The sequence below is a fragment of the Gossypium hirsutum genome, chromosome A07, assembly GCF_007990345.1.
Source record: "Gossypium hirsutum isolate 1008001.06 chromosome A07, Gossypium_hirsutum_v2.1, whole genome shotgun sequence".
NCBI classification, from domain to species: Eukaryota; Viridiplantae; Streptophyta; class Magnoliopsida; order Malvales; family Malvaceae; genus Gossypium; species Gossypium hirsutum.
In genome coordinates, this window is record NC_053430.1 from 18,462,843 (window position 1) to 18,469,506 (window position 6,664).

General features: G+C 32.3%; 1 non-coding gene across 1 annotated transcript; it reads right to left on the reverse strand.

Moving 5' to 3' along the window:
• Positions 1-922: 922 nt before the first annotated feature.
• Positions 923-1,028, reverse strand: LOC121204296 (small nucleolar RNA R71). Its single transcript, XR_005899224.1, has one exon. It is a non-coding gene; the product is annotated as a small nucleolar RNA R71 (small nucleolar RNA).
• Positions 1,029-6,664: the final 5,636 nt, after the last annotated feature.

Consider the following 6,664-nt stretch of genomic DNA (forward strand, 5'->3'; position numbering starts at 1 on the left):
CTTCAAATATTTTCCTACTTTATTCTCTGTTTTGTCTTAATAATTAGGTTAGTTAAAATTAGATTAAAATAAATCTCGTCAATTTATTCAGCTAGATAATAAAAAGATAGTAACTACTAGTACTTTTAGTCCTCATGGATATGATATTCTCGACTCACCATAGCTATACTACTATTCGATAGATGCGCTTGACTTTATCGTATTTTAGTTAGTTTGTGACGTCATCAAGTTTTTGGCGCCGTTGTTGGGGACTAAAATATTAGGAACGCTTTATTTTTATAAATTTAGCCATTTTATTTTTATTTTTATTTTTGTTTACTAATTCTTCTTTTATTTGCTTCTGGCAGGTTCCCTTTAGTTAATGACTAGAAGAAACTCGTCGGGACCACTACTTTTTTACAGTCAAATTAAAAGTACAGCTCGCAGAAACCGTAGAGAAATAAGACAGAACCAAAAAAGTACAGTGAAAGAGCGAGAGGACGTCACTGAGGAGATGGCTAATAATCAGAATAATCAGCTACTTCCTGTGGATCCTTCAAATCTGAATCCTGCTCATCGTACTATGTATGATTATGTCAAACCCACTCTCACTAGGGCTAAATCGAGTATTGTTACGCTTGCTATTGCTGCAAATAATTTTGAACTAAAACCTAACACTATTCAAATGATTCAATAGTTTGTTCAGTTCAATGGTTTGCAGGATGAAAACCTAAATACACATTTGGCTAATTTTCTTGAATTTTGCGACACTTTCAAGATCAACGACATTTCCGATTACGTCATTCACCTACGATTATTCCCCTTCTCGTTGAGAAATAAGGTTAAGCAGTGGTTGAACTCCCTCCTACGAGGTTCTATCACTACTTGGGATCAAATGACCGAGAAGTTTTTGCTGAAGTACTTCCCACCAGCTAAGAAAGCAAAATTGAGGAATGATATCTCTTCCTTTGTACCAATGGATTTAGAGACATTATATGATGCATGGGAGAGGTGTAAAGATTTATTGAGAATGTGCTCTCACCATATGTTACCTCTATGGCTACAGGTTCAGACTTTCCACAATGGTTTGAACCCTTTAACTAGGCAAATGATCGATGTAGCAGCCGTTGGTACTATAAATAATAAAACACCAGAGGAGGTTTATAAGTTTATTGAGGAGATGTCACTGAATAATTATCAGTGGCAAGTCATGAGGACAAAGTCGACAAAAGCAGCTGGTGTTTTAATGTTGATGCGGTCACCATGTTAACAAACCAGGTAGAACTATTGAATAAAAAGATTGATGGTTTATGTGTTTCTACGCAGGTACATCCGGTGATACATTGTGACACAAGTGGAGGTGGAATAAACAATGCAAAATATTTACCCTACGATCCTAGCACGTAGCATGAGCAAATAAATTATATGGGTAATAATTCTAGACCTCGAAACAACCCTTAGAGTAACACTTATAATGCAGGTTGGAGGAACCACCCAAATTTCTCATGGGAAGGTCAAGGATATCAAAAACCACCACCCCCTCCAGGTTTTCAACAACGACCTTATCGGCCAAAAAAGAAACCGAACCTTAAAGAGATATTGGAAAAGTTTATTTCGGTGTTAGAGACTTGTTTCCAAAACACCGAGACTGCTTTGAAAAATCAGAAAGTGTAACATCCCAAAAATCAGGGGTTAGTAGAATCGGACTTGTGAATCGAGAGAGAGTGGTCATGCCTTAATTTTTTAAATTTATCTATGCATTTTTAGGAAATAAATTAGGTATTAGTTTGTTGGTTAAATGTTAGTGAAACGTTCCTTAAAATCCAAGTTCAAATCCCTTCTCTCTCACCATTTTTATTATTTTGGAAATTTTGCCTTAAACCGTAGTATATGACAAGCCTTGTTTTTAAAATAAATATTGCAAAATTATTTCAAGAATGAGGAAAAAAACCTAATGGCTAAAAGAAATATGAGAAAGTATGGAAATTAAATGAGGTTTTAAGTTCGAATCCCTTCCCTTGCAAAATAATTAAATTTTGCAAAATCCCTTGATTTTTTTAATGTGTGTGCCATTCATACCCTTGAAACCTAAGTATAAATATAAATTTTTATTGTATTTTTCAGCCTTTAATTCAACTTTTACCTACCCAAGCCGTTCACTCTCTTCCTCTCCTTTTCTCTTCAGTTTTTTGTCTTTCTCCTATTGTTGTTGTCGCCTACACCTAGCTTTACCATCTCTTTCTTCTTTTTCTTTTTGCCACAAGATTTGTTAACATATTTCCCACCATATTATTGTCATTTTTCTTCATTAAAATCATCCCCAAATATGAAACCTTGAACTCCAAGATCGATCCTTTAACACCCCTAACCCCGTCCCGTTACCGAAATAGGATTACGGAGTATTATCGGTCATTACAGTACATTTATACGCAAAACAAGAATAAATATAATACTATACATCAGAATATAGCTTTAATGGGCCCACAGTACTTAATAAATATCACTAAATCAAAGTGAGGTTCGATCGGAAACTTAGAAAATTTTTCGTGTCATATTAAAATTTCTTCTTTTGAATAGTACCACACACTCGTGTGCCTAATGTGACACGCCCGTGTGACTAGTGTGACACCCCCGTAAAGGGCTAACCATGTGGTTCACACGGCCTCGGCATGCCCGTGTCCTCTACCCATGGAGCATTCTGATAATTTCACACGGCCAAGGCACACGCCCGTGTGCTCAGCCCGTGTGACAATCTGTTTTGCAGCATTTTAGGTGCAGGAGACACACGGCTCAACAACATGCCCATGTGCAAGCTGTGTGTTTCACACGATCTGGTCACACGCTCGTGTACCAGGCCATGTGGACTCAATAATGAGCCTTTCACACTTTACTATCCAACCCTACAAATTTCAATCCAGAACCAATACAAATACCAATACTAAACCAATCTAAACGCATTTTATATACTATCCAATACTTAACTTTAAACACTTATCATGTATCATTATCAATTTACTTATTTCACTATTACAATCACAATCCAATTTAACACACTTAAGACATCCTAGGTGCATGCCTTTATCAACGATTAACATGCTTTACCTTATTGAGTTTAGGATCGGCCTGGGATGCTGATTCAACAATCTGACTTTAACTTAACCTGCGCACGAAAACAAATCGTACGCTGAATATGAACTCAGTGGTGTTTCTATAATCCGAACATTTGAAACATAACATACACTTATTATCCTATAATAATCACAAGTATTAATTTATTTATTTCATAAGTAATTTCTTTACAACTCATTCAACCTTCATCATCTAATAACTTAATTAACTTTTTCATTTAATTCACAACAATAATATTCTCTATTCATATGTCTTACTTATGTTTCTGTTCACTATTCAATATCAGTAAACATATTTCAGTATCAATTAGTTTATCAGTTTCTTTCAGTAACATTTAGTCATTTGATAACAATTAGTTATCCAGTAACGATTATTCGTTAAATAGCAATCGATTTTTAGATAACAATCAGTATTTTTCAATAACAATCATTTAATCATTACTATTCAGTATCAGTCAATCATTTATTTAGTAACAGTCAAGTACTCGGTAGCAGTCAATTCTTCAGTACTTTTATTTTCCCCTGTTAACATGACTCGGACCTGGACGGATGCACGAATCCAACCCACACACCGGAGATAGTATACAGTGTTTCATCTGTCGAAGCCAGAATACACCGTAAGGGTAACAGTAACAGTAACAATAACAGTAATAGTAACAGTAACAATAGCAGTACACAAAGTACCTCCTCAGAACAAATCCGAAACAGCAATAGTAACAGCCAGGACGGAGTACCTCTTCGGAACGAGTCCAGAACAGTCACAGTAGTCGACACATAAAGTGTCTCATCGACACACAGTCGAAATATCCCTGAACACATCCAATCTTATGGCATGCCAACTATATCCGACAAGACCGATACAGTTAATAGGGTATTCAGTGAACTTTCAAATTTTCAATTTTATTTGTAATTTAATTTCAATTCAATTTAGTACATTTTTCCATATCAATCCACATGCAATTCACTTTCAATACAATATACATTTCAATTCATTTCCAATAATCACAGATTCAATTCAACATTATGATATCACATACTCACCTCATTTCACATACCTTACACATGAAATAATAAATGCAACGACTAATAGATAAGTTTCGGATTATAGAAACACAAATCGTGATTTTCAAGCTAACCCTAGTTGACTTCGTCTTTTCCGTTCTTAATCAAGGATTTTTCAGCACCCTGTTAGATACGAAATTAATACAATTTATAATCATTAATACAGTACAATTTTCACATTGAATGTTTCAATTTTTATTCAACTTTTGTCTAAATTCCAATTTAGTGTCTAAACCGAAACTAACTTTTATTCTTTACATTTAACTCAATATTTTCAGTCAATTTTCACTTTAAACTAATTTCAGCCCTTTAATTTCACCATAGAACCATAATTTCAAAATTTCTTTCAATTTTGTCCCTACTATTCAAAACTTATGATTTACTTTACAATTCAATCATTATTTCACTTCTAACTTGAAATTCTATCAATTTAACCCTTAATTCATCATTTTATTCAACATGAATAATATCTAGAAATCTAATAACCTTCAAAATATCAACTTAATTTCATCAAAATTTTGTTCTAAAACTTCTAAAACGTCAAAATTAAGTAAAAAGGGCTTGATTGACTTACCAATTTAAACTTCAAGCTCCAAATCCCTATTTTCTCTTTTTCTTTTCTTTCTCCCCATTTTCGTTTCATGTTCTGTTCTTTCTATTCTTTTTCTTTCTTTTATTTGTTTTGTTTCTTTATTTAACTATTATAATATTATATTATTACTAAATAATACTTATTTATTATTTATACATGTGTATATTATTAGTACATATATATCCATATATCACCATACACTTGTCTTTTATTTATTGTACTTTATATTATTATATTTTTATTTATAATTATTAGTTCTTAAATAATAAGAAAATATATATATACATACATTTGTACCAATTAAAATAATACACATGTATTTATACTTACTACACACTTATCACGTAAGGTTTATTTGCTAATTTAGTCCTTTGACTTTTATTTATTCTATAATTAAACTTTTACACTATATTCAATTTAATCTTTATACCTAATTAACCCTAATTTAAGCTAATTCACTTAATTAAACTTTAATTATCCACTCACTTAACTTCATAAATATTTTTAATAAATATTTACGAATCCATTTTTTAGAAACAAAGATCAGAAAATGCACTTTTTCGATAACTGTAAAATTTGGGTCATTACAATCCTGAACATTGCCAGGAAAGTGTCATTGCCGTTTCTCTCGACTAGCTTGGGTAAGGTCTCTTCTCTCTTCAATTTCTTAATTAATCTTGTCCATTCAAAACCTAAATTTCCAAATCTAGAATTTGGGGGATTTTAAATGATTTCAAAGGTATTTATCTAGATTTTAATGAGATCTCAAACTGTTTTAACATTTAGCCCCAATTTTGGCGATCGTGAGTGATGGTGCGTACATCTATGGGCAAGAAAAAGGGTTGTTTTGTTTCTTGGTTCTTGCCTATATTTTTTCTAGAATTAATTTGAGTTCTTGAAACCTCCTAATAATATTTTAAACCCATTTCAATTAGGGAAAAACATTATTGATGAATTGGCCATTCGGATCCACAAATCGTGAAGTGTAAGTGCAATTAAGGGTGACTAGTTTGTTATTTCGACATAGTTGTTGGGTAAAGGTTATGATTTGATTAAATGAAGGAACTTAATCATTAATTAGCTAATTATTTTACCATATATTATTGAATTAGGTGCCAACCCAAACACTTCAAATCATCTGAAAAGGTGAAGAACGATTGTACGTACAGTTTGTATCGATATAGTGTAAGGAATCTAACTAGTTTGGATTCATAAAATAGTTATAATTTCAACGATTGGTTTGAACTCATAAGTGGGTGTTTGGGGGCTGGTTTAATGATAAATTTATTGAATTTATACTAAATTTTGGTTTAGGTTCGTTTAAGGAATTATTAAGGAAAATTGGAAGATTTGCTAGTGTGTTGCGACGAAGTGAAAAATAAGATGTGGGTCCTAAACTCATAAAATTGTTTAAAAATGTTAAATATCATGTTATATTTGATAAATTAGCTTGCTGATTGGATTGGCTTAATTGTAAAATTATTGATTTTGTGAGTGGCCAAACCAGGTATGTTTCGAGCCTTAAAAGACTGACATGTTGGCAAAATTGCTAGTTTGATAGTATGAATGTTTGATTGAGTTTGTAATTGCATATTTGAGTTAAGAGATATGAGAATGTTTGACTGAATGATATAATGTGTTGAGATATTAAACTTATGCATGATTTAAATGCATGAGATATATGTTATATTGTGTACTGAAAAATGTGCTATTTATGCACAATGAAAATCAGTAAAGCATGTGAAATTGAACGATATTGATTGATACCAACATAATGGTAATTTGAAAGATTGGAACACTGTTTCCATTTACTGAAAGTATGTGATTATTGAGGACATGCTGAGCATGTCAAATGAATGTAAAAAGTACTCAGATATGATTGTGTATGAGATTGTGTGACATA